General features: G+C 32.1%; 1 protein-coding gene across 4 annotated transcripts in view; it reads left to right on the plus strand.

Annotated features, from left to right (window-relative positions):
* The window catches only part of LOC108904063 (A-kinase anchor protein 1, mitochondrial), a 68,766-nt gene that overhangs the window by 14,939 nt on the left and 29,702 nt on the right, over nt 1-24,125 (plus strand). The window contains exon 1 of one of the 4 annotated variants that reach the window (XM_018706455.2): nt 14,383-14,568. The exons of the other annotated variants lie outside the window; for them this stretch is intronic. The gene's annotated coding sequence lies outside the window, so the exon portion shown is untranslated. Of the gene's footprint in view, nt 1-14,382; nt 14,569-24,125 lie in introns of those variants that run through there. 4 annotated transcript variants of the gene reach the window in all.

The following is a 24,125-nucleotide window of genomic DNA, read 5'->3' on the forward strand; positions in this document are numbered from 1 at the left end:
GACCCAGCTCCCCGCCCGACTACCCGCCCAAGAAGGACGTCTTGCAGTCTGGTGCGGAATTTGCTGCCGAAATATTTGTTTGTTTATTATGTATAGCGATTAAGCGCGCGTGTGCGTTTTAGTGCGTACCACTGGAAGTTTCCTTGGGTTAGTGCTGCTGTTTGCGATTATCTAACTTAAAATAAACCCGCGCTTAGATGTTCAGTTGTTAATAAGCTAGTCGGTTGTTCGAAGAATGTCGAAATAGAACACGCGCTTTATTTTTATTTGGCGCGTAATGTTTTTATAACTGGTGGAATCGTTGCGATTTGAGAGTATCTCCTCAAATGTATAAATGTATTGATAGTACATTCATTGAAGCTGAAAATCAGCTGTAACCTCCGAATTCTTTGAAATTGCATGGATTTGCATGAAAATTCAGAATAAGGCTCATCTTAGGCTCAAGTTCAAAAGTGACATAAGCGCAATTGATGCTTTTTGTTTTTTAGGGGTAAAAACTACCCCTAAGTGAAAAAAATAGAAAATATTAAGTTTTAAGCATTTTATTGATAAAAATCTTGTTCAAGCACAAAGATTAAATAATGTTCCATGTTCTCGAACAAGTTTTATAATATATTTGATCTTTTCGACCCTTTATTTAACCCTTAAAAATTACCTCTATGCAAAAAATAATGATAAAAAATTACTTTTTAAAGATTTGGAATGATTAAATCGTGCAATTATTTAAAATAAAAGTTACCTTATAGCTAATAAAAGAATGTTTCCCTTTCAACCTCTAAAAATCACCCCTGTATTGATAAAAATGATAAAAAATTACTTTTTAAAACCTTGGAATGCTTTAACGGTGCAATTATTTAAAATAAAAATTCCCTCCATGCTTATGAAAGAATTTGTATCTCATAACACTTTTCAACCCTTATAAATAAAAAATTACGTTTTAAATCTTGGAATGCTATAATTGTGCAATAATTTAAAATAAAAATTCCATTATATTGTTTATGAGAGAATATTTTACTTTTGCCATTTTCAACTCTTATAAACTGCTTTACCAATATTAATGTAAAATAATTTTATTATAATCAATTTTTAAATATATTCTCAATCTTGAAAAAAATTGCTACGCTGCATATAAATAATCACACAAATTTTTTTTACTTATTTTATTTGTATAATATATAAAAATGGGAAAGCCTATTTTGCTCCGAAAAAATGTCATTGGTTTTTTTACCATAATTCGGTTAATTTTGAAGCTATAGTATCCTACAAAAAGCCTTTTAAAGATAATTTCAAGAGCTGTAAGATCGTTTGCATATAAAACCTTTTAAGTCCTTCGTTTTTTAAAGTGAAATGATGGAAGGGCTCGAGACAGGTCGTTTTTTCACTAAAATGGATGCTTCTAGCGGCGATATCTCCTTTATTTTTTATGCTATAGGAATAAAAATAAGAATATTTGTTGAAAAAAAGCAACATTTTTGTTTTCTATCATTTTTTACGTATGTTTCATAGTTTCAGATTTATTATATAAACAAGGCAATTTTTTGAATAATGAAAAATACGTTTTCAACTTTTACCGTACATTATTCAAAAAATACGCATCTAAACGGGTCTAACTTTAGGATCGTATGAAAAACACTAAAAGAAAACTGATTGTAAAGGGTCTACGATTAATTTTAATTCTGATGGAAATGGTACAGCGTTTACTGCACATTTTTCCTTAAAAAATATGAGCAACCCATATGTTTTTGACGATAACTCCTTCAATTTTGCTCTAATTATTTTTTATAAGTGCTCATTTTGAAGGTCTCTTTGAGTACTACAAAAAACTCCAGGAGCGTTATACACGTAAAATTAATCTTTTTTCCGTTATTTGACATTGAATACATCGATTCGAGTATTTCCCTCAGAACAAGTCCCCTTCCACTAACCATATTTCGCTTTGTATAGGACGTACAACACTTTTTAAAAAACGATTATCTTTGTCTATTTATAAGCTACATTTTTGTTCATTACACTTTTTTTAATAAAATGTGTAGTTATTGAGTTATTCGCGAAAAATACTTTAAATAAGTGTTTTTTTTTTCACCCAAAATACCAAATTTTTAATCGTGAATAACTAAAAAACTAGTGATTTCTCGAAAAAATTTTTCGAATATGTTTTGCTCAAAATTTGGTTCTCTATCGATTTCCAGCATTATTTTTGAAAAAAAATCCACCCCCGAGAATGGGTGTCAACCCCCAACAGGGTGGAAGCGTCGATCGACGCTATGTCACTAATGTTCAATGACCTTTTCTCTATCTGCCAAATTTCAAGTCGATCGGTTCAGTTTCAAAGAATTCGGAGGTGAAAAGCTTCAATGACTGTACTATGACACTGGATCAAGGAATTAGAAACACTGTTAGTATAAACGTTTCAACTATTTTTTTTAGAAAGGTATTGTTGTTTGAGACATACTCGAAATTGAGGCAATGGTAACAGCAGAACTGGTTTAGGTTAATGAAATGTATTGACGTCATAGTTTATAGCTACTCCATCTTGGCTGCAAAATATTTTTTTATCGTCTCTGCTTGAACAAGTTAGGTACAGGAAATTTTTTGAACTTACATAATCTCTAAACACTAAATGGCTACGTTATAGAGAGTGTAACATAAGTACGTAAAAGTATTTTGAATAATTTAAAGAAGAAGAGTTCATATGGACTTTTGGTGATGACATTATAGGAAACATTTGTTTAAATGTGTGGTAAGTTTGAGATTTAAAAAAATCAAACAACACAAATAAGAACTACTGTATCAAAGTACAGGTCACAAACTCGTACAAGTCGCGCAAAGGTGGCAAAATGTCCAAATCGTTAAAGAATCTGCCGAGTTGTAACAGGTGTTCGAACGTGAACTCTGATATAACCTAGGGACATCCGCTGGCTTATCTATTTCTATCCCCAAATTGAAGGTATGGAAAGAGAAAACAGAAATCGTAAACCGCGACATAAACTATCGACTCAAAATCTTTAAAAAAAGAGGAGTACCGTTGCAGTTTATACTGAAACGCTGACGGACATGTCGATTATAATCGTGTAGGCAGCAGGATAGAATTTAATAAAATTTCAATAACATTAAGATAAACAATCATTTCGGACGTGGATTTTTTTACGGGCGCGGCAAGTTGTGACATTGTTAAATAATTAATCCAGATCGTGATGTCATAAGGAGAAATTTCAGGTTTCGTGCATAGATGAATGTATTACATAAAAGCAAATGAAATAGGTTTCTGCGTACTTTCTATACTGCTCCACAAAACGAATGTAAAGTATTTTTCCGGGATTATGATTCGAAGTAGTTTTCTTTTTTGTAAATATTCTTTGGCGCTACGTTACAATGTTATGCTTTTTAAGGTTACATAACGATTTTTTGGTATAAGAAATAGTGTAGTTATGGAAATATATTTTCAAAAAAAAAAAACGCAAATGGTACGGTGAAATGTGTAGGTTTCGTTGTAAATCAAACTGAAAACAATGAATTGCTATTGTAAAAACAAATACAATCAGTGAGTATGAAAGAACTGATGTAAATTAAACCGTAAATGTCCAAATATTGAAAACGAGTTTAAAGTGCCCTGATTTAAATAGCTTTGAGGTGATGATTAGATGTCTTTTCTCACCTTACGAAATTTTATTTTTTTAATCCCCATGTGCCGAATTGTAGTGCCAAAAAACCTTTGTTACTGTTTCACAAATTTAACAAAAAACCATAGATGTTAGATTTATTCATTCCCGATATAGCTACCTACCATTTTTCGAACGCAATAAGTGCATTTAGTTTTCTTTTCTTTAGTCTTTCCAATAAATATTACGAAACAAATTCGAACATGGTAATATGCAAATCTTTTTATTAATATATTGATTTTTTTTAAAAAACTGTCGTGCTGAATTATTCATTAATTTAAATAAATTAGATAACTAACCTTTACAAAAACCTTATGAAATATGCTGCTTATTTTTTTAATTACTTACAGTTTATTTTTATATTTCGTTGTTCGCATATGTGTCTTATGTTAACATTTTTTTTTTTTAATTAACAGTTACATTAAACTCGTTTACTTTCACATTCTTCGCCTATACTATACCTTACGTTGTTGCTAAATGCGTTCGCCTCATGCTTCTACGATTCCTTGCTATTCAAATTTTGAATTCTGATGGAAAGATATGTATCGACGTGCTTATTAGATGCAATAACTATCTCTCGGAAAGGAAGTGTTAGCTGTTTTAGATCGGTATTTGTACATATTAATGTTTTTTTGTATGCATTTGCTTATGCTGTACAGGAAAAATTTTCAACATACACATGTTTATAATTTTTGAACATTTGAAAGTCCAAAATGAAATATTCTTTGGAGTTTAAACTCGGAAAGAAAAATATTTCTTTCGTTGTCGTTGGGCGGTGCAAAATGCGTAGTTTCAGAATTTTAGCGGTTACAGTCAGTAACGAAAATGATATTATTATTTTTATACAGTAATAAAAATTACTTGTTTTGCGTGGTGTAACTAATGTCGAGATAAAAATAAAATACGTTGGTTGCATCATGATGTGTTATTTATTTAGAGATAGAAAATAAGTTGGTGAATTTTAATGAATTAATAAATTAATTTAAAAAAGATATTCTTATTATACCGTGTGTCCCAAAATGATGGAACAAAATTCATATTTTTTTTTCAGTTGAAATTAAAAAAAAAAATCGTTGAAGGTCAATTAGAAATTGTCACTTTGAAATATTTTCTATTTTTTTGAGCCATGTTTGAGAGACCTATAACATTACCGACAATTCAGCGATATAAGGTTACAACTACTTTTTTGTCACAGTTGTCAAAAAAATGTAAAAAAATGTATTTTAAGTCGTACTGACGACTATTTCAATCATAATCCATTATGTACATTAAAAAACGTACCTACTCCTTATTAATCTTTTTCTACTTTAAAGCTTTTTTTTCTTAAAATAAAACATCGATAAACACATAAAACTCACCGGAGTACCTTAGATATAACGTGATTCGTTTTAGTTCCAATTCATTTGTTGTTAAATTATATAAAATCCGTAGTCAACAGGAGGTATGTGACTTATTTCACCCCAAGTATCCAGACCAGAGAATTAGTCCAGTTACAATAAGTAAAATATCCAAAAAGTTTGAAGAAACCGGAATAAAAGTTTTACCTGGATTAGGAAGGCGAAGAACGGTAAACGAAAATGACCTTCAAACTTATTTCTTTGAGGACATAGTCCGGTCAAATTAGTCATAAAAATAGTGGTCACATAACGAAAATTTCGACAGGGCCAAATTTTGGTGGAGACCTTGGGTACACCATTAGAAATAAAGTGTCAAAAGTCCCCATCTAAAAAAGTTATTCGGGGTCAAAAGTCAAAATTTGTTTTTTTTGTTTTTTGGATTTTTTTCGAAAACGGTAAGTTTTATCAAAAAAGTAGCTTCGACAAAGATGCTTATACTTTTTTTTCTAAGAATCACCATTCCTGAGATATCGCGATTCTAAAAGTTGAAGGAGTCACGTTCTACACGATATGCAGATATATGCCACGTATATACATAGTCAGGCACTTAATACAAGTAAAAATGCCTATTTGTGTCTCTTATATGTATAAACTATACTATTCTGAGAATATACACTCAAAAGAAACTCAGTCCCTTAGTCAAAATGACGCAGATGTCCTTATAATTGAAACAGCAATAGAACAATTTAATGCAACAAATACAACTATTGTAGTTGGTGAAAATGTTGACTTATTAATACTACTCACTGCAAGGTCTCCAATTGATAAAATTGTATACTTTTTAAAACCTGGAAAGGCTCAACAGCGAACAGAAATATATTCTTCAAAAAGTTTATCTGCTTATCCAAAATGCCAAAACCATATTTTATTTTTACATGCGACAATCGGCGATACTACATCAGCAATGTTCAGAAGGGGTAAAACATCAGTATTAAAATTATTTGGAAGAAAAGATTTGATTGATTGCAGAAATTGATTTTTCACCTCAAACAATAATCACAAAAGGAATTCGCTTTCTCCTTGCTGTTTATGGGGCTCCAAAAAAATTTATTGTATATATAAATATAGATATTTAACTTTTGTAAAAAATACACGAAATAGAAACAAGTACAACTATCTTGTCTTCCTCCAACATCGGCTTCTGCTAATCAACACTTGTATCGAGTATACTACCAAGTTCAGACATGGCTAGGAAATCAATTGAACCCAGAAGACTGGGGTTGGAAATTAACATATAATACTTTGGAACCGATTCAAACTTTACTCCCACCTGCTCCGGAAAAACTCCTAAACACTATTTTTTGTAATTGCAAAAAAGATTGTAGTGCTAAATGTGGCTGTAGAAGAGTAGGGTTACTGTGTTCTCCAGCGTGTACTAATTGCCAATGCCAGTCTTGCTCAAATATTCAATTGAATACAACAGACGAAGATTCATGTGATTTCGATGGACAGCTGATTCATCATCATTTGAACAATTTATGAACATCCAGCAAGAAGAAGAGGAAGAAGAAGAAGAAATCGAAGAAGACATGACTGTTGCAGTCGACTTTGAAGAGTATGAATCAGATTAAAATATCAAAAGAAATCAGAACTACAGTTAAAGTCAATAACTAATATCAATATCAATAAATCGTCATGCAGTTAAAAGAGTATTGTCCCTGAAAATTCCCTCATAACAGTTCGTGGAGTAGGCCTACCGGGGAAACCACGTTAAAAAAACGCGACAAAGTACACTACCTCACAGGTGGTGTGGAAATGTGTGCATATTATGTAGAACGTGACTCCTTCAACTATTAGAATCGCGATATCTCAGGAATGGTGATCTTACTGTTTTCGAAAAAAAAATCCAAAAAACCTCAAATTTTGACCTTTGACCCCGAATAACTTTTTTAGCACACATCGGATCGATGGGGACTTTTGACACTTTATTTCTAATGGTGTACCCAAGGTCTCCACCACAATTTAGCTCTGTCGGAATTTTCGTTATTTGAAATGTCTATTTTGACCGGAATAACAATTTGACAGGCGACATTTATTTGGATTTTTGCGTTTTCAGCTGATTCCAGTCCTGGAATTAAGTTTTCCTAACCCTAATGAGCACGATATGCCTGCTGGTGATGTCTGGTTCCAACAAGATGGTGCCCCTCCACATTTTCGCCTCGATGTAAGAAATTACCGTAATAAAGTTTTCCTAAATAGATGGATAAGCAGAAGAGGACCGCTTGAATGGCCACCACGCTCCCCTGATTTAGTCCCACTAGTTTTTTTTTGTGGGGCTATCTAAAAAGCAAAGTGTATGTGAACAGACCAGACACTATCGAATGATTGAAAAATCGTATCAGAGAATTTCGAAACATAACACCAAATGTTATTCAAAATGTAATTGATAACTTGAACGCCGAATTGGGCATTGTGCAATGGTTAATGGGGGCCATTTTGAACATTTGGTGTAATAAAATCAAAGTAGTAGGTACTAAATTATTGTTTTCATTTAATTGCTCCATTTTTTGACTACTGACAAAAAAGTAGATAAAAGTAGGTAAATTCGTCTTTAGAAGGGCTATCTATTTATACTATAAAATATTGAGCGTCCTATTAAAAAAAATGTCGGTAATGTTATAGGTCTGTCAAACATGGGTCAAATTGAAAATATTGCAGAAAAGGGACAATTTCTATTTACTAATTGACCTGTTTCAGCAATTTTTAAAAATCTGAAGTGGAAAAAATATATGATATATTTTGATAAAATTAAAGAATTATTTTCCATTTCTAAATTGTCTGAAAATGCATTTGTGTATGTATCAAATAAAAAATAAAAATTTAGCTACACCGAATAAACATAATGTTGCTGCTAAGTTTTGTGAAATTAAAACACCTGCATGTATTAAATACATGTTTTTCTTTAGAAGTGCTGATATCAAAATTATGATTTGTGAAAAAATCAACATGCTTTAGATAAAATACCGCATACCGTAGATTTAATAGTTGATGTGTTCTGAGATTATTGCTACTTTTTCTCAAATATGTATATTTTTTTATATTAATGCTGCCATTTCTGCAAAAATATCCCGAATTATTTTTCTAACCCTAAAGTAGATATGATATAATACATCCATATCCAACTTTTTGTTACTCTATGATTATTTACAAAAAAAATATTTTTTCTTATATGGACTTTTTCGAGGAATGAATAATGCCTAAACCCCTTGATGCATTAAGTCGTGATATAACTTGCCTAGGATTATATAACTAGCTGGTACAGCAAGATACTTAATTATAGTTCCTTCCCAGTTTCTTTTTTCTGCAGTCTCGAGAAGCCTCGAAATTCGTCTGTCGATCGTCTGAAGATGGCAACTAATATAGTCACGGTTAGGCATCATTGACCTTAGCTATCGAGCAGGAATTAGCGATAGTAGACGACAGTAACACTATTCTTATTAAATTTGAATAGGATTTTGTGATTCCCAAGATTTTTTTTATCCGAGTTTACAGTGGGTATATTAAAAAAAAATACCGCAGTTGTAACTGAATATTAAATTAAGTTAAATAGGTAGTAAACACATTTAGGGAACTGAACAGCAATGCATTTTAATGAGTTTTATCGCCTTCTCGTTACATCACATAATATATTTATGTACCGATAATGGGGAATTACAGCGCCTTAAACTTTTGTTATGTTGCTTTGGAAAACACCGGTTATTCCTATGGTCTGAGAAATTGTATAATGGAGACGATGGTTTACGTTAAACGCAGGAGGGGTTTTCTACTCAACAAACAGAAAACAGAATATTAAATTTGGTTTCAACTTCTGGGAAACCGTTATGAAATAACATTTCGAAAAATAAAGCATAAATACATTTAGAAATAAATTCAACTATATAAATAGTTTCAACATAATTTGAAGCACGTGTACCCTTTTAAAGATTTAAATGAGACTTACCGTTAAATCCTAAATATTAAAATATATTTGCACAGTAAATAATTTTCATTATTATAGTCTGTTTGGAAATGTAAGATAGTAATAAAACCCCGAGATAAGAACCGGCCATGGGCGTGGTAATATTTCGTTTCAGGTAATTATCGGGTAACACTAATGCTAACAGGTAATGGGTGTACATTAGTATATTTTACTGGATACATCATAGGGCAGGAGCCAGTGTATTGTGACAGATCAATCCAGTCTTAGAGCTGAATATACGAAGACGTGCTAGTGCAGTAGAGTAAAATTCGACTTGTGTTTAGTGACTATTGTGCCAGTGGATATAATATTGTTTGGGTAAAATGTCGAGCTTATCAGATTACGTACCTGCTAAACGCGTGAAAAGATGTGCGCTGTCTCAGAATGAGAAGATTATTATATTAAATGTATTTAATGCATTGAAACACCAAAATCCTACCAACAGTGTTGACGACATCGTGGAAAAGTGTTCCAAAATGACAGGGATTGGAAAATCGACTATCTACAGACTTTTAAAGGAAACAAAAAATGAACAAGATACTGTAAATCCCCCAAAATCATCTACAGGGAGGTCAAAAGTCGTTATAGATGATTTCTTCAAAAATGTCATTCGCAGAAAAGTACACTCATTTTATTTTAAAAAAGAAATACCAACGCTAAACAAAATTTTAAGTGAACTTTCAGAGGACAACGATTTGCCAAAAATCAGTAGAAGCAAATTATGGGCCGTCTTACGAGAGTTGAATTTTTGCTGGGAAAAGCAGAACAGGAAGTCAGTTCTTATCGATAAAGATGAAATTATTTGTTGGCGAAGATCCTACTTAAGATCAATTAGAAAATTCCGTGACGAAGGGAGGAATATTTATTATCTAGACGAAACTTGGGTCAACGAGGGATATACTGTAACAAAAGTATGGCAAGATAAAAATGTAAAAAGTTTTCGACAAGCATTTTTGGATGGACTTTCAACAGGGTTCAAGGCACCTTCAGGTAAAGGGCGAAGATTAATAGTGACACATATAGGTAGTGCCAGTGGTTTTGTAGATGGCGGTTTACTTTTATTTGAATCTAAAAATACAGGTGACTATCACGAAGACATGAACGCAGATGTTTTCGAAGAGTATTTTACACAGATGTTGGATCTTATTCCTCCGGGGTCTGTAATTGTCATGGATAATGCCAGTTACCATTCACGGCAGACCGAGCGGACGCCTACGACTGCTTGGAGGAAAGCCGATATAATTCAATGGTTATCCGGAAAAAACATTTCTTTTGAAACAAATATGGTGAAAAAGGAACTTTTGACACTTGTCAATCTTAATAAAGATCAGAAAAAATATGTTATCGATGAAATGGCAACAAATCGCCAAATAACGGTACTACGGTTACCACCTTATCACTGTGAACTTAACCCAATCGAATTAATCTGGGCGCAGGTAAAAGGAGATGTAGCGCGAAATAATACGACGTTTAAATTAAGTGACGTGAAAATTTTGTTAAAAAATTCCTTGGAACGAGTAACTGCAGATAACTGGCAAAGATCATGTACAAAAAGAAGAGGAGAAAATGTGGGAACTCGATAATTTAATTGGCATTACTGTGGAACCTATAGATAAGATAATTCATCAGAATATTCAGATGATGAATTTTAATATACCTACTTTTTTATTTTCTTTATTGTACATTTATACAACACAACATTTAGTCACCATAATTCGAATTTTCAAAATACATATATTTTTGTGTGGAATAAAAGTTTATTCATTAAATTTAAATAAATATTTTGATAATAATATTGAATAATTTTATTTGAATTACTAAATACCCTATTAACCCAGTTATGATGCTTAAAGTAGCCTCATGTTTTGAAATGCTGTTTTTTTATTGTTTACTTATAAGAGAAATGGACCGAGAAATTGAAGCGGCATAGACAAAGACGGATTGTCGGGGATTAAATTTTAGCTACCTGCTACAATTTAGTACAGTCCGATCGCACAAGGTTTTTTTAAAAGTACACCTCATCATTCAAATATTGAATATAAGCACCAGTACTACATTTATTTACGATTTGCATACATAATAAGCTTTTATTACTCTCTTTCATTTCTAAACAGACTATAGTATAATAACGGATTTGCACAGTAAAGTATTAACAACTGATAGGTATTTTTATTTTACTTGCTCAATATATCATAGATGTCAATTATAAATACATAAATGCACAGTAGTGTTAATCTGGGTCGGGTATTACTCGGTTAAATCTGTTATTTGTTATAATTATAAAATCATTCTCTGGATCTCTGGTATCGAAGAAGTTCGAGCTAGCGAATTCTAGAAAAGTCCATCTACCAAAATGGATGTAAAGCTGTATATTGTCTGTTAAGGGCATTAAACATCCCCACTTAGTAACAAAGGATGGGGTTCGGCAAAAAGTTAAGGGTGCTTATTACAAAATATCGAAGTGACTCTCTTGTATTGGAGGTAGATATAGATAATTTGTGATCACTTTGCGTAAGGTCTTTAATGTAATGCTTTACAAAAACATTACAGGGTGTTCTAAAAAAAATTTCGAAAGCTAGTTTTGTTTTACATATGATATAGAACGCGTATATGTCTGTATTGATGAACAAATGAGAAAAATTGATAATTTTATTTCCATATTGAAGTCGATATATTTTTCCAATGAAACAACAACACTAGACTTTCTTTTAATACAATATCCAACTTTCTTTGCATCTTATTAATTTTTTCATTATATTGTATTGAAATGAACTCTATCCTTTTTAATCTCCGAATATATTAAAACAACAGTTAAATTTTGTCAATCGATGTTCTATTTCAGGTACCTACCAATGTAGAAATAAGTTTGTTGTATCAGGAAGATATTCAAATTTTACCTGCAGGTTTCCTTGAAATGATTAAACTTGCATTAAGAATGTTTTGGAGATTTCTAGTGTAATTTGTTGTCGCAAATGAAATTTACATTTTCATATCAAATTGACTGTTTATTGAATCCCCGCCAAGTCAATATCTTGCCAACGTTTATGTTACTCCGAATAACAATAATTTAACAGAAATATTTTGTAGCTGTCCTCTCTGGCGACACGTATTTAATACTATAATTAATCAAAGTTACAAGGGAAACTTGTGTTACAAAGGTAACTTTTCTAAATATGTAAAAGGTGTTTAAGAAGAGTATTTCGTTTGAACTTACTCTAAACGGCTTAGTTTTGTACATTAAGTGCAGTCTGTATGATATTTGTTGAGATACGAGTTCCAAGAAGACCCCTGCGTAACTCTATTGGAATTAACCGCATTCGACACCCGCGATAAAAAGACATTGGCGCAAAATTTCAAGGTATATTTTGAATAATGTAACTTTTATTGTAATATATCTGAAGGCGTTGGATTTAAACTGATGAAAATTGGGCTGGGGATTTAACTAAGAAAAGTATTTCGAAAATTCAATTGGTTTGTTTGATTCTTAATTGTACCAATTTTAATTTTATTTATCTGGAAAAATTTAAAATTAATTTACCGCACATAAATCGATAGCAGCTCTAGCTCCATAATTATTCTCACAGAAGAAATATACATATAAGAATGTTTTGTTATAAAAAATTTGCAAAATTGTTTTACCAGCACCTTCTATTTGATATGATTTAGAAAGCGAATACCGCAAACTAAAGCCAAAGGCTGAAAGTTTTCTCATTATTTCTCAAAATTTTCGTTATGCAAAGGTATACAAATTAATTGTATATGGTTGGTAAGAAAATAAAAAAAAAATCAAAACGTGCAAAAAATGTGTACAATCCCATTTAAAAACAATATCGATGACGTTACCACTCGTCTAGTGTGACGAAAAAAATATTGCGTCAGTATAAAGAAAATATAAATTTATTTAAAGTATATACAGGGTGATTCACAACTTATTCAAAAAAATTTGGGAATAGATACGGCATGAGAAATGGAGTCAATATCGTAAAAAAATTTGTAAAATCCTTATAGTTTCCGAGAAAAAAATTATTGAAGTTGTACTACTTTCAACCATTATATAGCTGGACAACTGTAGTCTCTAGCGTCATTCGTAATAAGCGTGGAGAACCACGTGGCCTCAAGCGACTCCCAATACTGCAATCCGATTTTACAGTCGTCGTTGCGACAGTGTTTACAATAGTTTGTTTTAGTAGTTAGTGTCAAAAATGACTTGCGTGTATAGCAGTTGATAAATATTGTTTTAATTTATAGTGAAGCAAGACAACACTGTTTGTGTTAGTCCGTAGAAACTGTGTAACTGTGTTTACACGTCGGTAGACAAAATTTTGAACAGTTGTTGTAACATCAGGTGTGTCAAATTATTTTATAAGTTAAAACCACAAATTAATTTTATTAATTAATAATAGCAATAGCGGCAAAAGCAGTTGAATTTGCTGATATAAAATAGTTGCTATAAAATTCTATTTATTTCTTTTTCCTTCCTTGTTTTAATTTTTTCCCTTTTATTTTTTTATCACAATTTGCCGCCATGCCGGTCGCATTGTGCGTGGTCAGGTTTTACAGTGGACCAGTTTCCAGTGCCGTACAGAAGTGTATTTTTAAATCATTTTTGAACTACCCTTTTTGATTTTTTTTCTTTACATAATTGTATTTGTAAGAGTCCCCTGTAGATCCTATTTTTTTTTTATTTGAAAAGTTCTGAATCGCTACTTTATTAAGTAGTTTTTCATAATAACTACATATTTTCAATATTTTAATTACATATTTACATACATACAGATTTTAAGTTTTTAAAAGTACTGAATTTTATATTTACTATTATTTTTCTAGTTATTTATCTCTTCTTTAGACGTGTGTAAACTATTTGTTTATTCAACATGAATTTGAAATAAATAAAATAGAACTGGATATGACGTAGTTATTTTCAGGCCGATAGGAATAGGATATAAAAGCGAATCTTTGTTAGAATAACGATCGATACCCGTCATTTTTATGAATTACAGCGTTTTTCTTATCTCCTCCTTCCGGAGGGGACCAAAAAGACAACGGCAATTTATTAGAATAACCGAATGAAAGAATACCGGCTTGCAGTTGCAGATATCTTGGGCGCCCACCCCACATATGAAGGGACAACCCGATTTTTCTTTGTAAACATGAACCGCGGTATACGATCTAGCATGCGGCCCGCGGAATACTTGATTGTTTGATTTGGATGACGTCGCATGTCCGCGATTGTTGCCGACGGCCCAACCTCGTCTCTGTCGCTCGTTCCACTGTCAGGATCGCGTTGTCCTTGCGCGCTGACGCGCAAGCGCCTCATTCGAACTTTCAGGAACTATCGAAAGGCTTGGGAGCCACGTGGTAATGTTCACCGGTTGACTGTGGTGTGCGAAGGCAGATCGTATTGAATCTCTCCGCGATCCGCAGTTTTTCGAAAATAAAGGCGATATTTGTTTGTTGGGAGCGGTCAGGAACAGCTGGATTTCGTCTGTTGTGTGTTCGGTTTTGTGAACTTTCGGATACTGTTACTGTTTTGGGTGTTATTTCTGTTATAATGGTACGTATCCGCTACGCCCGACACCATATTGTAGTGCAGAAGACGTTTTAACGGCGCTGTTTGTGTATTTTTGTCGTAGTTTCTATTTCTTCGGAACGTAGGTGCGCATTCGACACATGAATTTTGTCAGAAAGTCCTAATTTTAATATAGGAAAAGTTTGTAGTACGGGCTTATAATGTTTATAGTTTTAAATACTTTCATATACTACAAAATTAACATTTGTGTTGACGCCAGTACGTCTTGAATCGTTATCAAAAAATATGTGACGGGAAAAAGAAAGGTTAAGTTCGCGGTGATTTCAAATATCGTCTTAGTCACTTAACCCGAACCAAACTTGTTATTTTTGCTTTGTAATTGACTAAATTAGTTGTATGTCATTCTACATATTTAAATAAGCGTTTCTAATAAAAATATTGGAAGGAATTATTCCACAAATTAGGTATTACATACTCATAAAATATGTGAGACTAATAAATAAGATTATTACTGAGCTCACGTTTTTTTTGAAAATCTGTGGATGGGTTAGGCAAAAAAATTATAGTTTAAAAATAGTTTCCAGTAAACTGACGAGGCAACTTTTAAGTGTACAGTGTGAATAAATTGCAGACTAAAGTTTACGGTTGAATGCACTTTTAAAGTCTTTGCATTTGTCGGCATTTTTTGGTGTGATAAATTGTTATTGTTATATGGGTATTTCAAATAATTGTTCAAGGTTTTTATTTTATCCTTGAAGTCGTAAGGTTTTTATTAAAAAAAAATGTAGGCGTACGACCTGCATAGATATGGACTTAACTTAAACTCAAAAGAACACTATTTGTATGAAGTAATTTTTCAGTGTCCCATTGATTAATCAACATTCGAATATCTAGTGCTGTTTATTGATACTTTCAACATTATCTGATATCGGGAATTTACTGTTTCTGTGAAATTTGTTATTAATGTTATTGATTTTACTAATGCATATTGAGTTCTGCTTTTACCGAAGGTCCAAGTAATGTAATAGGTTGTAACTATTATAAATATACACTCGGCAAAGAAATTGAAGGAGCAGAAAAATTCCAAGCTTCAAGATGCTTTTTGTTTCTCGACACGACCATTATTCACGAAGTTACAGCCTTTCAAATATCACTAAAAAAAAATTGGAAATATGTCTGCTGCTTTAATATTTTTGCTGAGTACATAAAAAATAAAATGTATATAAAACCGCGATAGTGGGTATAGAATTGAATTAGTACTTAAAATTATATTGCGTGTACATAATTGTTTTAGCGAAACAACAGTTATGTTGCAATATTAACGACTTTTGTAATCAGGGTGGTGTGCGTTCTCCCGGTTGCCGGCTCTGTTCCATTATCGAAAGAAAAGCACGTTCTCGCGCACTCTTTTTAATAGGTTGAATTATTTCGATTTTGAGCTAAGGTTAACGAGTTCCACAATATGAAAGTTACCTATATTTAGGTTGATATGAAAGGTTACAAAAATGTACTGGTGGAATAGTAAAAGTCGATACCAGTTTTTAAATCGATAATTGTTGTATTAAACACCACTCTTAAGCGTCATTAAGTCGACTGCAGTTGGAGGTTGTAATGATTTTTTCGAAATTAAATCGGGCGTGGAATATAGTTCAAAAAAATCAAGTGGTTCTATCCGTGACCAACTTCGATTGTTTTTAGACGTTCGTTTGTCGTACAAATAATCCTCCAATGCGATGATGACAAATATTTGTTATTGTATTGTGTTGAAATTCCATTTTCAATATAAATCTTAAAATACAATGGGTGCTTTCATGAAACTGTTTGCGCTTAACGAGGAAACAGTAACAATTAAAAGTAAGGTAAAGAGATGGAATTAATATAGTTACTGTAATACTACTAATGCGATGTATAAACATCAAATACGGATATTTACTGAAGATTGTTGCAAGATAAGTACTAAAAGAGCCTACTTGTCGGTACATTTTACTTGTAGAATGTCGGACTTTAACGGGAATTTATTATTTGGTTTTATATGGGAAGCGCGTTTACCGTGTTTCTTAATTAAAAGTTCAGACATAATCGTTGGGCAATATTGGCCAAATCGAACCGTTTTTCGAATTATTTTCGGTTCGCACAAGGGGGAATTTGGTGCGAACAAACTTAACGGGAACAAGTTCGTTAAATACGAGCCTGTTGGTTTGTGCTTTAAAATTAATCATTATTTTTCGTCGTGCATCCTTAATATTGAAAATAAAAAAAATAGAAATTGGAAAACAGATTAAATAAATAATATATTAACAACTACAGGAGTCGAATCCTTCGAAGTAGCGCTTGGATCACTTGCGGGAATATTTAATGGAAGAAAAACAGAAAATCCGTCAGTTCTAGAAATTTTTTTTTTATTTCATAATTTTTATCTACAAATAACGGTTTTTACTAAATGCAAATGGTCAAAAATATAACAAAAAAAATATCGGAATATTTAGACCTTTAATAATGACAGTATTAGTAAAATTTTGTTTTAAAAATATTGTATTTTTATTACCTAATTAGTTATCGCTATTAACTTCTATAATAAAATTTGGTTTAATAGCGTACATTGTCTGTAAAAAATTAAAATACAGAAAAAAAATAATTCGGAAAAGACAGAATAAAAAGGATCTCGCTCTAGAACCTGCCGATTGCATTTTTTTTTACATATATATTTTAAAACGACTTCAAAACGCAAAATGGAAAAAAGTTTATGATGTCTTTAGTTTTTGCCATGTTGCAGGTACTTAATTTTTTTTCCCAAAATATTCAAATGCTCATAACTTCTTGAATAAAAATTTGATAATATAAACATACAAACAAATCAGGAAAATTAAAATAGTCGGGTCACGACCTCGGTGATTTGGCCTCGCTGTGTAGAAATGATAGGATATCAGAAAAATGGTTATTTGATTCGATTTTTTTCTTTTGGTAGGATTAACCATCATCTATCTTCAAATAAAATTTCGTAGATTTGCAGAGGATCCAAACCGGGGCAAAAATTGTAAATCTGAATGAGAAAAAAATGTGCTCTTTGCCTCCCAAACCGTTTTTGCAAATTAGGCTATCTTCAAATAAAATCTAATCGATTTTGTACAGTTCCTAAGGAATTTGGTATCTCATATTTGTATATTTTTACCTCGACTGCATTTTGTATTGATAATAATAGTGTTTCCAGCAGCTACTAGAAGTTTAGAGTACAGCTTGACCAAATTCAGTAAAGAACTATATTTACCGGACCGGAAATAAAATTTTTGCACAAAAGGTACAGCCCGTACAATCTTTGTTGAGACATAATTCCTTCCAAGAAAAGAATAAGCCAACAAAGTTCTGTTATCGGAACTACTGTAACAATTTACCGCCCCAGGGGCGTGCTCTGAAATTTTCCGAGAATGTCTTTCTACCCCGGGTGTCGTATGCGGTTAATTCCGCGACAGCGACGCAGGGGTTTTCTTGAAATTATATATCGACAAATATAGTACAGACTGTATCTGCCCTACTCTTACTGTGGACTCTGTTTTTGAGCTGCCCATCTCTTGGACAAAGTGAGTGGTCAAGCTGCGAACTGTTTGGAGAATCCTCACTAACAATTTGCTATTCGCACTAACTGTTTTTTCAACAGAAGCTGTTTCCAACATTTCTAGTAGCTGGCTGAATAATACCTAATAGGTACTCAATTATAAAATTGCTACCAACGTTTTTTAGAACAAACTAATTATGAATACTTATATGTAAATAATTTATTATTTACATTACCCTTACGTACTTCTTGTCGTTTAACAATAAGTTTTAAATTTAAACGAAGGTTAGATAGAATTGTAGGAATCTGGAGATACGGTTTACTTTTCTGGTAACCTAATCCAATATTGATCCGTGCGGGTCAAGGAATATTTTCCGTTGCACCAACCCGACGTTGTTAAATACGTATATACACTCTAGATAAGTACATAATGACTTGTGATTAGTATTTGTTTCTTTCAAGTAAATACCGTTAATTGCAGTAATTAATAATATTAAAATTAATTTGTATATTGCTTAAAACTTTTATCTACGGTAATAATAGGAAGGAATTTTCTAGTATCCTCGAACCGAAAACATTATTGCACTCAACGTTGGCACGCACTGAATATTGTTATAATGTTGGGAGAGGTGTTTTGCTGTCCCTGTCTGTTCTTCGAGAGGTAGGTATGTCGAAAAATAGAAACACCGCCTCATAGGCCTCTCGTGATGCCTTGAGTAAGACAGAATGTTGGCTTGCCGCGTAGGAATTACGTCGGTATGTAGGTCTCTTTGGTCGACTTTCTACCGGGATGACAGGGCAAAAATGGCGTGTTTCTTCGAATTCGTGATACGTGTTTTGTTTATGACATTGTTTAAAAAGTAATTGCCAGGCATTTGTAGGAGAAACTTTTAGACTAGGCCCTTGGTATACACTCATAAAAATTTTATGTAAAATTACACTTGGTCTTTTGATTATTTTGACGTCACAGTAAAATTACCTTATAAAGGTAATGTAATTTTACACTTTTGTGTAAACCACTCACAATGCAAATTTACAAAATAAATCCTAAAGTGTTATTTTATTAGGCCAATCAATGGAGCAAAAAAAAGTAATATCTTGACAAAAATACTAACAGCATACCACCTGTGCCATCATTTAAAAGACAATCCGTAGATATACTCGGATGTGTTTTCGTTATCAATTAATTTGTTATTACCATGTCTTAGTGCAAAAAATCGCGGTTTTTTTAGATTTTTGCTTGTAAAACCAAAACTACTAGAGCAATCCCAATTCCGTAAATCGAAAAGTTGTAGGAAATTAAATTTCGAAGAAAATAAGTGGTCGAGCTATTCGATCGGTTGATTAGAACCGGAGAAAAACCGGAAAATTTGTCATTTTTTTCAAAAACTTCATAACTTTGTCATTTACGAAGATTAAGAGCTGAAATTTGGCGCAGAAGTACAGTAGAGCGCCGATTATCCGAAATAATTTGTTCAGAGGGTGTTCGGATAATCGATTTTTCGGATAACCGAACATTTCTGGAGAAACGTCTACATACTTCTTTGTTAGGGTAGTGGGATGGGTGGGATACAAAGAAAACACGTTTATTGGACAGGAAATACATTACACCGTAACAATTTTTAATGACACACTAGAGTATTACATATGTACAGTATAAAACATTGAATTTCCAACACCAAACTCTCGAGCTAAACTCGATCCACTTGCACCTTTTTTTAATCTCTACAATTTTGAGCTTGTCAGAAAGACTAAGCACAACATGTTTACGTTTTGCCGACATTACTAGAAGTCACTCAGCACAACAATCAACAGCACGACAGTTAAAAACAACACTGATGTCAGTGACACAAATTGAGGATAGGTGTATAGGTGAACATTTACCGTCTGAAGCGCTTTCGGTTAACCGACGTTTCGGATGACCGGCTTTCGGATAATCGGCGCTCTACTGTAGATAATTATATCAGCTTTAAGTGTGCAAAAGGCAGGCGCTGTCGGACCATTAGTTTTTACCCAATTGCAATTTCAAATTTTTTATACATTTTTTTGCCGGGAGTCTGCTTGGTCCGATTTTAAAACTAGAAGAAAAATTCTATAAAACGTATTTTTCAAGTTTTCGTTAAAATGCAGCGAAATTTTATTGCTAGGCGTTTTTACACATGTTCAACTGACTTCGGAAAGACTATACTAACATATTTCTATAAAGAATATAACTTTAAACATTAAATAAATTCAAAAACGTTTATTAATGAAGTAAATACTTTTTCTTTGAGTAAAATATACTTTTTTGCGTTATATACTTAAGGTATAATATTATTTAAATTAGTTAATTAATAAAACAGCTTTGTTAAAACATTAGTACAATGAAAAACTTGACACGACAGGTTTAAATTAACAAAGTCAGTAACAGTTAAAAGTCTTAATTGTCCTACTTAATTTTACACGTTTTTTAATGAAATCCTTCTCCTTAAATTTTTAAATTTAAAAACGAGTTACTAAATTCGTGGTCATAGTATCTAAAACTGTTGAAGCTTAAATTAATCTTAGGTCTCTTTAGGCCAGTGAGGAATAATTTGTAAATTTTTTTATAATAAATGAGTTTGCAATTAAAAATAAATAAGTTATGATTCACAAAGTCATATTATTTGCTTCCCTTAGTATTTACAATAACAATACTTTAGATTGTTAAAAATTATGCTGCGTTACTACGCCACAAATCTAAACGTGGTCTGCTAGACTGCTAACAAAGTCTCTTGCTGGTTGAGCTAAAACAGATTATGTGAAAATTTATTATTAATTAATTAATGTATTTAGGTCATATATAGTATAACCACATGAAAGATTAGGAAATAACAATCAATGTAAGAAGTAATAAGGCATTTTATGAGAATATGCACTCGAATGCTTAATTTTACACAATATTCAATTCATTTTTCTTTTTTTTTTTTGTAAAAAATCAATATAATATTAGAGGTATGTGTAAATGTCCACAATTCTTATCATTGTAGGTTATAATTTAAAAACATTTGACTAAGTAAGTATGTATTCATGTATGTAAACATGTGATCTGCTAAACCGCTGGCGGAGTTCTCTACACTCACACACATGTCTGATTGGTTAAGCCAAAATAGGTCATTGTAAATTCGCACTTTTATTCGCATGTTTATTTCAAGTACATATAGTATAATCACATAAAAAATTATAGGAGTAACACAATTTGGAAATATAACAATACAATGAAATAACTAACAATCCATCGTAAAAAGAAAATATTAACTGAAATGCGCAATTCTACACAATATTCAATTAATTTACATTATGCATAAATAAAAATATGTATGTTTAAACTTGAATCTGTTGGGTGTGTTAATATCAATCTGTAGCAGGAAATTGTGCTAATATTGTTGGTTTCTGTTACTTATTGGTGTGATACCGGTTGATGGAGAAACTACAAATATCTTAAAACGAAATGACATCAGCGTTTGAATATTTTAAGGAGTTACTTTTCTGCTGATAATATTAATTGATCCTTTGACCACAGAGTGACAAGACTATATGCTGTCAAATTGACATGAGTTGTATACCGGTTGTGTTCGAGAAAATCCGTTATTTGTTTGAACATGTCTACATTGAAATTTTGATTAAATCGTTTTGAAAAGTGAAACGTTGACAACGCGATAAATTTAAATCACGCCCAAATTTGTTAACACCCGTTTGGAAATGTCACGATCTATTAACAATTAATATTTATTAGCATGGACCTACGTGTTTTCGTAAGTTAATTAATATCAAAGAACGAATGAAATGTATAAAGTTAATGTAAAGGACAAGGCTGTTCAGTTCCGAATAATATATTGTTTCAGTTCGGTTTTATCTTTTTTTTATGTTGGAGATGTAGATGAGCTCTACATAATGGATGACAGTTTGTAATGTCATTCATTTATTTAATTAAAGTAAAAAAATGCATCAAATTTTTAGGTATGCAAAAGTGTATTGGTTTTTCTAATAACAAAGAAACCATATGAATACAAATTTGCAGGGGTCCCAAAATGCAGCTTATAGTTATTTTATGTATAGTCTTGTGTAAAAAATGTATAAATAGGAGAAAAGTTTGCAGGTATCTTATCAGATGGCAATTTGATAGGTATATGTTTTAGCGCGATTATCATTTTTTTATATTTATCTTTCATCCTGCTAGATTACATACTTAACTTTTTTAACAATATTGGGATTTTATTTCTTATCTTACAACAACAGCTTTCCTTATCTTCGTTTTGAAGACGTTAAAAAAATTGTTATCGAGTAGGTGTAAAAATTCTACTACCCAGTAAAATTTTTATTTTTTGAAGGTCAGATCTTGGACAGTGTTTTTTTTTTGACTTTTCATTGGTGTCCTCTGTATTACAGTTTTTTAGTTGTTTGTATTTCCGTATTTCTCATCTAATATATCCAATGTTAATAACAGACTAGTATGAAATTAAATATATTCAAAGTTCTCCAGATTGAAATGCTTAAAAAAAAATGGGCTCTACGTACTGGGTAGTTTTTTATATGGCATAATTTTTATATTTGTCTGTGTAGTATTCCAGTATCTGTGACCGATAATGAACAATTTAGATTATTTTCTATACATTACTTTGAAACTGTCGATTGTATCGTTACATGCAACGCATAAGGGGAAAAATTAACAATAATATACTGTCCAATAAAACTTAATAGAATATGAACGAAACAAAAATAGAAATGAAAATAAAATCGGTTCAATATGTTGCACTTTCCATTTATAAATGTACCTCTTCGAAGAAAATCACTAGGAAGTAATTTTTTAAGACCCAGATTGCAGCAAAATGAAACGCTGGTTATTTTAACGTGTTGAACACAATTAAATTATTTTAAAATTTGTTGATGATGTCACTAACTTAATACAAATGTCTTTACTATTAAATTCCAGTTATAAAAAACATTTTTACTTTTGAAAAAAAAAATAAGCCTGTCTTTGAATTTGGCAACGTTGGAAATGAGCATTTAATGAACTGATTACGTTCTTAGACACACTTCAAGCACCAATTACAAAAAAAAAAGATTAATAGGATGGACCGTTGTTAATGTTTTAGTAATTTCAAGAACGTTACGCCTGGAGGCTTATATTTGCCAATTAAGTTCGGAAAGTAATTTATGTACTTTCTTGTGCTGCACTTAATGCGCGTTAACACTAAGGCAAACCATACACTAAAAAAAAAATCAGATAAACAAGAAACTTTAATTAGGGATCCGTTTTTAGGGGGTACGTGTTGCCCAGAATACTGAAATTATTATTTATTTAAATCAAATGTTCGAAAATTGGTTTCAGTTTGGTAAAACTCCACTTAAACTCTTGTCTACGCCGTTACTGCACAGTTCCGATTGTATGTGCGCGCTTGCCAGTGTGGCCTGTTGTTAACGTTTTTTAAAACAACTAAGGTCATTTTTATGCAAACTGTGTCCTTTTTAACTGTAGATTCACCGGTGCCTTTTGTGCTACTTCTTTTGAAAACGCCTTGTATAGTATAATCTTGTAAGGAAGTGCAATGTGTTTGTGTCTCTTGAAAAACATATACGAATCAAGTAAGATGAAATGTGACAATAATACATGCCGTCGCTCCCAATTGGGTATGCGCACTCGATTATTTGAGGTTATGCTAACCTGTCCAGCGGCGGGGTATGAAGTTTATGAAGAAAAGGTTGAAAAATAAACCAGTTTTCACCAAGGAAATCGAGGAACAAACTTATATATGTTTCTTAAGGTAAAAGAGGCTTCGTTTAAATATAACTCCATTCAAAGTTACAGACACCTTATATACCTACACGCCAGATAATATTTCGTAATTGCTAAAATGGTTCCCATATTATCGCACAATGTTGGGTGGGCCTTGTTTGTGTAAAATCAGGTTCCCTTATCTGTGATATACTCACTAGCGGTTCACTCGGAAATATTGGAATAACCTTGGAAAATTAATAAATTCCTACCGTTAAAAGTGAAATTTAGCCGGTG

The sequence above is a fragment of the Anoplophora glabripennis genome, unplaced genomic scaffold, assembly GCF_000390285.2.
Source record: "Anoplophora glabripennis isolate ALB-LARVAE unplaced genomic scaffold, Agla_2.0 scaffold14, whole genome shotgun sequence".
Taxonomy (NCBI): Eukaryota; Metazoa; Arthropoda; class Insecta; order Coleoptera; family Cerambycidae; genus Anoplophora; species Anoplophora glabripennis.